The sequence below is a fragment of the Triturus cristatus genome, chromosome 6 (genome assembly GCF_964204655.1).
Source record: "Triturus cristatus chromosome 6, aTriCri1.1, whole genome shotgun sequence".
NCBI classification, from domain to species: Eukaryota; Metazoa; Chordata; class Amphibia; order Caudata; family Salamandridae; genus Triturus; species Triturus cristatus.
Genome location: NC_140589.1, coordinates 341,889,668 through 341,903,110, shown reverse-complemented (window position 1 = coordinate 341,903,110; position 13,443 = coordinate 341,889,668).

Below are 13,443 nucleotides of genomic sequence, written 5' to 3'. Positions count from 1 at the left end.
AGCTATCTCGACCAATAAATTTAAACTACACCAACACAAACCAATAGAAAACTCTAAGGGGTCGATTCTGATCCGGTACGGACAGCTCTCCGAGAGCTGTTCGTAGCCTTACCTTGCGACCGACTCGTACCCGGAGCCGGTCCGTCCGGACGATGAAGTACGATGCGCATAACTGACACAAATCCGACCGACACGTAGGCTGTGATTCAAGCTTCATTCTCCGAACGCCGGACCGAGTCGCCCAGAAGCAGTATCTACAGCAGTTTCCAGCCGGACAAGTACGATGCGCAAATCATACGCGCCAGACAGGTCGCCACGTACAGCACGTCACGGCATCCGGAAAAGAAGCATATCAGGTACGATTCGCGCCAGAACACAATCTGCGGCTACGAGACGGACCAGCTTGCAACAGGTACGAGACGGAGCAACAAGCAGCGTGTACGAGACAAACACATCATGAATCCCATCGCGCAGGTCATACCAGTACAGTACATCTATGACCGGATCAGGAACAGACGCGGACGGCGCAGATGGTAAGTCAGACACCCACCCCACAAACAAACGACACGTACCCTCCAAATGTCACACACACCCAGAGGATCCATATCCTGGCCACTAGCAACAGGCCACCATAGGGGTTGCATGGCCAGCACCATTACCACCACCTCTCATAGGGGGTATGTTGTCCATCATTACTGCCACCCCCACCCACAGGGCTTATGTTGCCCATCACTCCTGCCACCCCCAGCCATAGGGGACCTGTTGCCCATCACTACTGCCGCCCTCACTCAGAGGGCTTATGTTGCCCATCACCACTGCCACCCCCACCCATAAGGGACCTGTTGCCCATCACTCCTGCCACCCCCACCCATTGGGGACCTGTTGCCCATCACAACTGCCACCCCCACTCATAGGGCTTATGTTGCCCATCACTCCTGCCACCCCCACCCATAGGGCTTATGTTGCCCAGCACTCCTGCCACCACCACACATAGGGCTTATGTTGCCCAGCACCACTGTCACCCCCACGCATAGGGGACCTGTTGCTCATCACTACTGCCACCCCCACCCATAGTGCTTATGTTGCCCATCACTCCTGCCACCCCCACCCATAGGGGACCTGTTGCCCATCACTGCTGCCACCCCCACTCATAGGGCTTATGTTGCCCATCACTACTGCCACCCCACACATAGGGGACCTGTTGCCCATCACTCCTGCCACCCCCACCCATAGGGACTATGTTGCCCATCACTCCTGCCACCCCCACCCATAGGGGACCTTTTGCCCATCACTACTGCCACCCCCACTCATAGGGCTTATGTGACCCATCACTCCTGCCACCCCCACCCATAGGGCTTATATTGCCCAGCAACACTGCCGCCCCCACACATAGGGGACCTGTTGCCCATCACTACTGCCACCCCCACTCATAGGGCTTATGTTGCCCATCACCACTACCACCCCCACCCATAGGGGACCTGTTGCCCATCACTACTGCCACCCCCACCCATAGGGGACCTGTTGCCCATCACTACATCCACCCCCACTTATAGGGCTTATGTTGCCCATCACCACTGCCACCCCCACCCATGGGGGACCTGTTGCCCATCACTCCTGCCACCCCCACCCATAGGGGACCTGTTGCCCATCACTACTGCCACCCCCACCCATAGGGGACCTGTTGCCCATCACTACATCCACCCCCACTTATAGGGCTTATGTTGCCCATCACCACTGCCACCCCCACCCATGGGGGACCTGTTGCCCATCACTCCTGCCACCCCCACCCATAGGGGACCTGTTGCCCATCACTACTGCCACCCCCACACATAGGGGACCTGTTGCCAATCACTACTGCCACCCCCACCCATAGGGCTTATGTTGCCCATCACTCCTTCCACCCCCACCCATAGGGACTATGTTACCCATCACTCCTGCCACCCCCACCCATAGGGGACCTGTTGCCCATCACTACTGTCACCCCCACTCATAGGGCTTATGTTGCCCATCACTCCTGCCACCCCCACCCACAGGGCTTATGCTGCCCATCACTCCTGCTGGTGCAGTTCAGAACACAAAATCTCCCCTTGCTTCCACGGACAGAATGATTTCTCAGTCACACGCACATACACACATCACACGCTAGTGGGGCCCATTAACACCAACATTCATTCTTTCAAACTATCCGTGCCTACAGGGAGATATCCGATCTCGAACTACAGTTATTCACTTGGATAGAGGAAAACCACTTTACTGAATTACCCTAACAGTTCCTCCATCCGGAGGCCAATTGGATCATTTAGTTGTTTAGAATTTGATGACTCTTTGATTCTCAAATTAATCAATAAAACATTTCAAGAAATAATCAACCGAAACAGTTCTTCAAATAATGATTTTCTTTATGTAATTAAAGTGCAGGTTAAATCCTAATAATGCCATATTATCTTTTGTCATATTTACCTATTCTAGCTAATTGTCGTTTTCTAAGTCAGAACTGGTACTCAGAAAGTTCATCAGTGTTCTAAAGTCCCGTCCTCTTCCGTCAGCATAAGGATCTCTAGCGAAGAGCAGCATGGAGTGTCGCATAGAGTAGCATCGATCAGCTAGGGTAAATTTCCCTCTTCAGTCTACTAATATTTATACTAAAATTTACATATAACAGTAACATTTTCTTTATTCCCAGGTCACGGATTGGCTGAATTCAACTACGCCTCAATACATTAAGAAACATTCTCAAATTTTCACATGTGGATGAAAATCAAATTTAGGCGTATGGGAAAGGCTGTTCCCAGGTCAAGAACGTATCAGTCTATTGTAAATAGGTGGCTTTTGGTAGTTCATTTTTCCCACATTGGCAACAATTGCTTCACGTTCAGGGACATTGGCACCTCGCCCAGGGTAGTCTTCATGGACCTGGTCTGTCGGGTCATGGAAAGGCCACGAACGAAGTCAGTGCAGGCGCCTTTCTCCATTGCTCAATTTATGAAGTCATATACTTTAGTTAGGATTCAGTCGGCAGCCATCTTTTGGTAGGCCAGAATAGTCAACTTTAAGCAAAGAAACACAAAATCGTAATTAATACATAGAAATGATTAAAACAGTGTTATTCCCTTACTAATACCCTTATGTGTATGCATTTATCTAGCCATATGCAACATTCAAAGCCGTTAATGCTTGTTTATTTAAGCGCAAATTACTTTAACATTGCCTAAGCAACACTTATCATTTTAATATGTGTACCAACTTAGTTCACTTATTATTTTAGTCATGCAAATGCATTCCCACGTGTATTCTCTTGGTTAATAAGGTTGGTTAAGTATCATCACATCAATCAATTAGTTATTAGAATTAATTATTAGTCCTTTTAATATGAACTTATATAAATGGATTGGGTGTATAAAAAGAAAACATTTTACCCGCTCCATCAATCCCCCCTTTGGTGATTTTATCACCAAAAACAAAACCCACAAAAAAATCAATTTATTTCCCCTTTTACAGAAATTTGAAATGTTTTCTTGCTCAATTAAAATTCTGTTTCCCTTTCATCTTCTCTTTTGGTTTTGTCATACATACTCTCCTTCCATTCTTCCAATTCTATTTCATTGAGATCTCTTTCTGGTTTCTTTTCCCTCTTTTTGTAAATTTCTCGTTTAACCTTCTTTTTATTTCTTCTATGTCTACAACACATACATCCTAATCTAAGTATTAATAATGCGAAAATCACACAGGTTAATGGAAATAATATTTTCCCTATTGTAGTACTACCTAATTTACCTAAGAAAGCTTTAATAGCAGCCATTTTATTACTAATTCTAGTCCAGATACTTTCAACCTCCAGTGGTTTTATTTCATCATGCAATTCTGTAATATTCTTAATATAGACTTTTAGATCTCTGCTTTCATCAGGAATGTAAGTGCAACAATGTTGAACTTTCAGCATTCCACAGACTCCACCCTCTTTTGCCAATAAGATATCAAGGGCAAGTCGATTCTGCATAATCATAGCACGCATGGCAACCAGCTCAGTGTTTACCAAAATAAATCCTCCACCGGTGCTTGTTGACAAGCGATCCACTATGGTTGACAATTTCCGAATATTATTTGCATTCCAAGATATTCCCACTGCTGGTATCAAGGCTCCAAAAATATCACCTACGATTTCTAACCAGGTTTCTCTTCTGCTACGCATTAGTAGGTTATTTGGTCCATTATTTCCTACTCTATCCATGTGAAAGATCTTTGGAAAGACCAGGCCAACATAACATGTGCCATACCAATGGTTGGGCAACCTATAGTAAGCCTTGTTCCCACAAATATAGTACAGTCCAGGGAAAACTGGATCTTCTCCGCCTCTAAATCCCCATCCGGATGCAATGAAATATGTATCATGACACTCACTTGTCCCTATATAGATATAATCATACTGGGATCTTTTCCTCATAATGCATAATTTGCCTTTCTGGGGTGAGTCTATAGCTATTGTTGGTCTAACTCCACCCGGTGTCTCCTTTTTCCCATCTATTTCCCAAATGTTTTCCCCTTCTTCATGTCCCTCTGCATTCTTGTGTAATTTTAGTCTTCTCTCTTCAACCATATCCAAAAATGTTCTCTCTTCTGTCTTCAAACTGCATGTTAAATTATTCTTAAAAACATAATCTAAAGTTAGTTCTTTAGTTTCTATAAAAATTTCCCCTAATACATTAGCATCTTTAGCTGGATTCAATTCTTTATTCATGGGCAATCGTCCAAGAATATTATCTATATTAGACAAATTATACTCTAATTTTGATAAAATATACTAGTTAAAACGCTACATGTTATTCCATAAGTTGCTGGGAGGTGATGATAAGTCACCCCTTCTGAAACAGATGCAGGTAATTGCATACATACGTAGCAATCCCTTACGTCCATTGTTTTTACATATTCATACAATAATTTTGAAAACACATTGCTAGAAAAATCAGTTATTGACCTATCTTGATACATATGGTCAGTGCTTGTTCTAACTGGTATTACCTTCTGTGAGCTTTTTATTATGTTAGTCATATTCTCAGTATGTCCCGTTAGTGTATCTAAAGTTACCTTGAAAGAGAGCAAAAGAGCGAGTATGCTCCAAAGAAGCATTAATAGTCCTGTACAACAACATGTCTTGCACCATCTTCTCATGAAAGTACATCTGCTCTTGTTAACATCTATGTTAGCCATTTTGTTAGAATTAACCGTGTCTTTTGACTTAGCCTCTTCTACTCCACCCCTTGTGGCTTTCCCACAAGAGCCAAGACCTTCTCAGGTGATGCAAATACTTCAATTTCTTATTCAATCCTGTGTATTCCTACATGGACCGGTTTGAAATTACTCAGCTTGGCCTCTCGTCGTTTTTCACTTCTTTCTCGTCATCCACATACAGGATTTCCTGATCTTCCGCTTCTTCTCCGATGTCGGATAAGATAACTCTCAGGATTTCCCCTGTTTCTTCTTCTTTTATCAATCTCAGTAAAGTCTCCTCTGGATTTTCTTGACTATCTACCTCTTCTCTTTGTTCAGGCAGTGCCACGTATGTCCATTCAGGTGACTTATACTTCTGGTTTGGTTTTCTTGATCGTTTGTTTGCTTCAGACACTTCTGTTTCTCCCTCTTTTTCTGGATGCTGACTGGTTACTTCATTCACTTGTTCAGCTTCTGAGGGTTTGACTCGTGTCAATCGATATCTCAGCTTCTTAATTTTGTTTGGCCAAAGATCTCCTTTAGCATTTCTTCTTGTTTTGCAATCTTTACTGTTTCTTTCCTCAATCCAAGTTCTCTTTCTTAGAACTCGACCCTCTGGTATTTCAGTTTCACTGTCCTCAGATTCTGTCTCGTTTGTCTTTTCTTTTTCAGTAATCTCTTTTTCCACCTCTTGGGTTGGCCCTACTTCTGTCCCTCCTCGGGTCTCCGGCACGCAATTTTCCTGCTGACTACTTGTCCCTTCACCTGGCTGGGTGTTGCAGTTCCCTACACCTCCTCGGGGTTTTTCCGCACTCTGTCCCTCTCTTTCTGTGACTGTCCCTTCTTCTCCTTCCAATATTTTCTCAGGTGGAACTTCTTCTACTCTCTCATTTGGTGTAAATGTTACTTCTGACTGGACATTCTTTTCTTTTCTTTTCTTCTTTCTGTGTTCACCATTGGCGTTTTGCTCATCTCCAGAATCTGAACCATCTGAAATCTGCAATCTTTTCCTCAGAATTTCTTCTCTGGGAGTCTGAACTAGTCTTGGCTCATTTTCCCCCCTTTCAGGATTTTCTTTTGACTTTATATTCTCATTGCTTGACTCATCACTTGATTCTGATTCATCGAAATATTCTTTTCCAATGCCGTCTGCTGGATTTGGAACTCTCAAAGTGTGACTTGCATGTATCCAGTTTTTCAGTCCAGCACACTTCACAGCAGTTGTTGTGGTCAAGATGACTTGCCTTGGCCTTCCCCACCTTGGAACCAAGCAATTTCTTCTTCTGTGGACTTTTATTCTCACCCATTCCCCTGGGCTCAAATCATGGGCTGGTTTCTTTTCAAGTGTGGTGGCATCCGCTCCAACCTGGTGAAACACAGAATGAACTGCATCAGCCAGGCCTTTACAGTAATCCAAAATCATGTCATCAGTTATAGTCATCAGCTTGTTGACTGGTACAAACATGTGTCTCATGGCGCGTCCCATGATGATCTCGTGTGGACTCAAACCTGTAGTTCTGTCTGGAGTAGACCTAATGGTCATCAAAACCAGAGGCAAGACATCAGGCCATTTCATACCTGTGGCTAAACACATTTTCCCTATTCTGTTTTTGATAGTACCATTCATTTGCTCGACCACACCAGAAGCCTCTGGTCGGTAGGCACAATGCAGTTTTTGTTGTACACCCAATGCTTCACAAATCAATTTCATGATCTCATTGTGGAAGTGTCCTCCTCTGTCTGATTCTATGGTTATTGGGAACCCGTATCTTGGGATGAATTCCCTCAACAATAGCTTGGCCACTGTGATTCCATCATTTCTTCTGGTTGGGTATGCTTCCACCCACCTAGAGAACAGACAAACTACCACCAAAACATACCTCAGTTTGTTATAAGGGGGCATTTCAATGAAATCTACTTGCATTCTGGTGAAAGGTCCTCCCTCCCGGCCTATGGTGCCGAGACTCACCACAGTTTTCCTTCCAGGATTGTACTGCTGACATGTCAGGCATCTTTGACAGAGACTTTCTGCTATCAACCTGAATTTTGGATTGTACCAGGTCTGCTTAAAAGCCCTTATCATGGCATCCCTTCCCAGATATCCTTGGCCATGATACATCCGTGCCATGGTTGACATCATGCTATCAGGCATTACTGGTCTTCCATCCCGATAGACCCACACATGATCCTTTTCCCTGGGTGCACAACCTGCTTTTACCCACTGCTTCATTTCCTCATCAACTGCTTCATCCTGCAACTGCCTCACTTCATCCCATGTTCCCACAACGTTAGTAAACATTATGGAGCAAGAAGACATTTCCTTTTCTTTTGACCGATTAATTGAGTATTGGTTTCGGGCACAATACTGGGCCATGTCATTCGCAAAGCGATTCCCCGTAGTGATGTAATCACTACCTTGCCCATGAGCAGCACATTTCACCACAGCCAATTCTTTGGGCATTTGTATTGCCTCAAGCAATTTTCCAACCACTTCTGCATTCCTTATGGGAGTTCCACTTGAGGTCAGGAAACCTCTTTGTAGCCACAATTGGCCAAAGTCGTGGACAACTCCGAAGCCATACTTGCTATCAGTCATCACAGTCACTCTCACAATCCTCCCAATTTTGCATGCTTTTGTCAATGCCACTATTTCTGCTACTTGAGCGGATTTAACTCCTTTCAAGATTGATGCTTCTATAACTGCTGAAACTGTGCATACTGCATATGCTGCGCTCAACACTCCTTCATCCGTTCTCAGACAGGATCCATCCACAAAAAACACAATCACTTTCTGGCAGTGGCAGTGGCAGATCTCTTATGTCAGGTCGAGGTTTCGTGCAGTAGTCAAGCACATCCAGACAATCATGATCAACGTCCTCTCTTATCTCCACTCTCTCTGCATCAGGTAAAAGTGTAGCTGGATTCACATTCACACATCTTTCCAAACTCACATTGGTTGCACCTAGAATGACCTTTTCATACTTAGTCAGCCGACTATGTGACATGAACTGTGTTCGACTCCTTGTTAAAAGGATCGCCACACTGTGAGGTACAAACACTCTTACTGGATACCCCATCACGATTCCCTCACTCTGCTCTAGGCTTCGGCATGTAGCCGCTACTGCTTTTAGACATCCTGGCAGACCAATCGCCACTGGATCTAACATTGACGAGAAATATGCCACTGGTCTCCTTTGCCTTCCATGTTTCTGTATTAACACAGAGTGCACATCCGTTTCTCTCACTACAGTATAGTTCAAATTCTCTCTCATAGTCTGGCATGCCCAGAGCTGGGGCTTCACAAAGACTATTCTTCAGCTTGAATGCTGCCAATTCTTCTTTGTTTAGTTCAAGGGGGTCTTTGACTTCACTTTTCGTCAATTTTACCAATGGTTTGGCAATCAGGGAAAAGTTACTTATCCACTGACGACAGTAACCAACCATTCCTAAAAACATTCTCACCTCTCTTTGGGTCATTGGAGCTCTCATTCCTCTAATGATTCTGATCCTGTCTATGGTTACTTTTCTCAGCCCTTTTTCGATAGTGTGACCCAAATATTGTACTTCTTTTTTACAGTATTGCAGTTTTGTCGGAGATACCTTCAGTCCTTTATCTGCCAAATGATTCAACAAAGCTATGGTGTCTGTTTCACAGGCCTCACGTGTCTTTGACGCCACCAATAGGTCGTCAATATACTGGACCAAAACTGAATTCTCAGGCATGGTAAGACTTTCCAGTGATTTCTTTAGCAACTGAATGAAAATGGAGGGGCTCTCTGTGTACCCCTGTGGGATTCGGCACCATGCCAAAATACGCTCTCCAAACCGAAATGCAAAAAGCGGCTGGCTGTCATGATGCAACGGAATGGAAAAGAAAGCATGACACAAATCAATTACTGTGTACCATTCTGCATCATGGGTAATCTGATACATAATTACTGAGGGATTTGGAACAATGGGGCAACATGATACAACAATTTTGTTAATCTTTCTCAAATCTTGCACAATCCTGAACTTCCCACTCGGCTTTTTCAGTCCCATTATAGGCGAATTACATGGACTGCTCAATATCTCCCTTAACACTCCTTGCTGGATCATTTTCTCAATCAAAGGGGTTACTCCTGCAATTATTTCAGGTGTCAGTCTGTATTGTGGAATGTTTGGGTAAACTGCTCCTTCCTTTACAGCGATTCTTACTGGGTCTACATTTCTCATCAGGCCTACATCTTCTCCAGTGAAATCCCAGACTGCTGCCTTCACTGTCTGTTTCAATTCTGGGGGCAATTCATCGGGATTGAATACTGCATAGGTTCCAGCAACCTCACACTCTCTGTTAGCTATGGTCATTTTTATACAGAACATCTTCATCTGGTGTTTCAAAGGCTATTCATATGGTGCAATTCATTTTGCACAACAAATCCCTACCTAGTAAATTCACAGGACTGGTGTCACACACCACAAATCGATGCATGTCTGAAAATTTCCCTATTCTGACCTTTACAGGTTCAGTAAGGTACGTTCTAATCTGGGTGTTTGATACACCAACTACTTGGATTGTTTCATCCGAAAGAGGAAGATTTTCACATCTGCTGATCTGACAGTGGATCGTGTAGCTCCCGTGTCTACTAGAAAAGTAATGTTTTCATCATTAACTATCCCATCCACAAATGGTCCTGTCTGATCTATCTCTAGAGATGCGCCAAGTACGCACCCTGCTTCCTCTTTTCGGCACCGTGAATAAATCTCCTCTGACTCACTCTCTTCATTTTGCAGCCAATACTGTGACACAGCGCTCGCGCGTTGCGGTTTGTTTACCTGTTCTTCATTGTAGAATCCCGTCTCCTTACTATATTTCTGGGTATTCCGGCTCTGTGGTAAGGGCGGTTTTGGCACCTGATTCTGTGGATTAACAGCCTTCTGCTGTTGCGGCGGTGGGGCACTCCCCTCACACTGCACCTGTGGATTCAATGACGGATTTTCATTATTAGTACCTGGTGGATATTTACACTCGGATTTCCAGTGCCCTAATCTTCCGCAATTGTGGCATGGGAACTTCTTCTTTGCTTCTTCTATATTACCCTTTCCTTTTCCTGGGCCAAATCTTGATTTAATGCCTGGATTATTAGGTTGTTCTAAAGGCTGAGCTTCCTGTCTCTCTGCAACCTTCACTTGAGCCCACATTGCCTTTTCTTTTAGTTTTCGCTGCTTTGCCTCAATCTCATCACTAAAGTATTTAGCATGCCTTAGGATCTCATCTATTTTCTTGCTCTGCCAGTCCATGGTGTGCTGCTTAATCATGTCCCCAATTTCGGGACGCAGACCATACACGAATCTGTACACAAAATGACTCAGGTCCTTTTCTCCCGGACTGTCATCCCCACTAAACTGTTTGAAAGCTAAAATTAGCCTCTCATAGTATGCGTGGACTGACTCTTTCACTTCCTGATGTGTTCGATCTATTTTAACCCAGTCTGTTTCTTTTGGAGGAACTTTGTTTTTCAAAAATACCATGACCTGTTCATATTTCTTCATTACCTCTGGGTCTGGGGCTCCCGTTTTGGGATCTCTCGGGTATTCTTTGGTTGGCCAATCTATGACTATTTTGCATTCTGCCCACAAGTCTGCTGGCACTATTATATCAAACAGACTATTCAGATCAATCCACAGCACTTTTGACAATTTAACAAATCTGTCTACCTGTCTGTACCACTCGACCGGCTTTTCCCGTAATCGAGGGAAGTCATTTGTAAATGACAAAATGTCCTGTCTGGTCCATGGGACATGCACATATCCCCCTCCTGGAATCTCTCTAATAGGGAACTCTGTCACCACCTTCTCCTTTTCTCTCACAGGAAACGCTGGAAATGTTCTGTCTGAGGTGTCATCCTGCTTCCTATGCCACCTGCTCTTCCATTTGTCCACATCTCCCCATTTCCTCAATACTGTGATTATGTCCCTAATCTGCCCTATTCGTCCTGCAGCGTTCAGATTCTCAATGTCTTTTTCTGTGAAATCCACTTGGTATGGCTTCTGTAAAGCTTTTACCTTGTCCATGTCAATTCCTATTTCACTTGCTATTTCTGCTAGTCTGTCATGTAAATTCTTTGCTCTCCAAGTGACACTTTTGCACAAAAACAGTAGTTCCTCATCTTGGTAATTTTTCAGCTTTTCTGTGGGGATGGTCCCTACAATCAATTCTTCTAACACCATCCGTAATTTTGCCACATCAACGGTATGAGATTCTTTTTCTTTATCCTGCAAACCCTTCAGCCATTCATTCAATTCGCCGGTAGTTATACTCACTGATTTCTCTACATTCCCTGGTTCTGTCAATCTCTGTGGTTCTAATATTGATCCTCCTATCATTCTGCTTCTCTCGGCAGTATCAGGACAATAAAACGGGTTCTTTGACACATGCAATTCACTTTTACCCATAGTATGTCCCCAGGAATTCTCTTTTGCTCTCATCAGGGGCTGTTCTTCCTGTCTATTGTTCACATACGGGACTGTTAGTCCGTGCTCACTGTCTTTCTACTTCTCAAAGATAGGCATAACAGGACCTATGGTCACAGGGACTGTAACTGCTTCTCGATTTTTCGTCAATTCTCTTATTTTCTCTGTCAGTTCTAATGTGGTTTTTGCTAGTTCCCTAGAATTTTCACTCTCTGCCCTATTTTCCTTTCCCCGAGTCACAACTTCTGTCTTAATGATTCTCAGAGTCTCCCTCACTGGTGTATCTGCGGTTGGCGTCTCTGTTTCCTGCCTGTACGGAGGTGGGCTTTTGAAAAACATATCATCTAGGACATCATCATCTGTCTCGTTGGCCCCATACCTCCGGGTTTCTACATGATTTTTCTTTTCTAAGCATTTCCTTCCCTCACTTTCCCCTACAGTTCTCACTGAAACAACCCTTCAGTCATACTTGCGTCTCGCCACCTTCTCATTCGGTCACAGTGAGTTTCGCGATCATTATGCCGTCCGAACATGTATCGGTACCTACTGCCATTTCTCTGTTTCTCTCGCTCATGCATCTCATCTTCCCACTCTGTCAATGCCTCAAATTGCGTAGGCCTAGGTCGCGGATCTAAGCTCAACATCCTCTCCCGTAAATTCCTTAATATTGGCAAATTAAAGGACCCATCCTCTGGAAACGCTAAAACTCCGTCTTCCTTTGTATACTTCGCCCAATTGTCTAACCAGATGCAAGTATGGTACCCATATTTCGCAACCATGAAGGATGCGGGGGTCTTCGCTGGTGGAAGTAACTGTCCTTCCCTAGTCACAATCTCTTTATCTTTCACGAACCAATTTCTTAGTTTACTGAACAAAGACTTTTTCTTTTTCTCGGGTGAATGATAATACATCTTCTTTTCTTTCGTGAACCCTTTAGTCTTTCCTGCAACTGTACGATCTTTAATCCAATAGCAACGCGACTCTTACTCACGCACCAATCCTAGCACGTCTACGTCACTGTCACAATCTCCAATCCTTGCGCGACTCACACTAACGCACCAATCCTGGAGCGTCTACGTCGCTGACTAGCTGTCGGATCCCAACGCGGTCCTCCTGACGTCAGCAGTCGCTACAGCAGCTCCTGCTCCTGACTCTTGTCTTCAGTCTACCCCTCCTTTACAAAACTACCCGGTAGACTTTGGTTCAATTTTACAATACTTGTTAGTTACAACTACAAACATCTCCATTGTCTGCTCCGCTAACCACAGAATAGCAAAAGACCTTTCCCACGAGAATTCTGTTTTTCCGAGAGCAGCGCTTACCTCTGCCCTACTACAGAATCATTACACCCGTTGGTAAAGTAGCGCATCCCTCTACTTCACCCTTCTATCAAGCATCAATTAACTGTTTTCTCCGGAATTAAAACACATAGCTGGAAACACAATGCTCCTGAGAAATAAATCCAGAGTTCCGCAATCAATCCGAATGCTATTTCATTCACGCACTTTTACACAAGGAAAATATAGTTCATTCACACAGAATCCTGCTTTCCCGAGAACAGCGAACAGTCTGTCCTACTACAGAATTATAACATACGTTAACAAAGCAGCGTTTACCTCTACTTTGTCCTTCTAACAAGCTCAGAGAACACCTGCTACCTTTTCAGTGATAAGCGTTATCGGCATACCAATTGGTTTCCTGATACCTAAGACCAAAGTTTCACAGGTAACCCTTTTGCTCTCATTCACACTTTTCTCATACAGAGTATCACTAATGGTAACATTC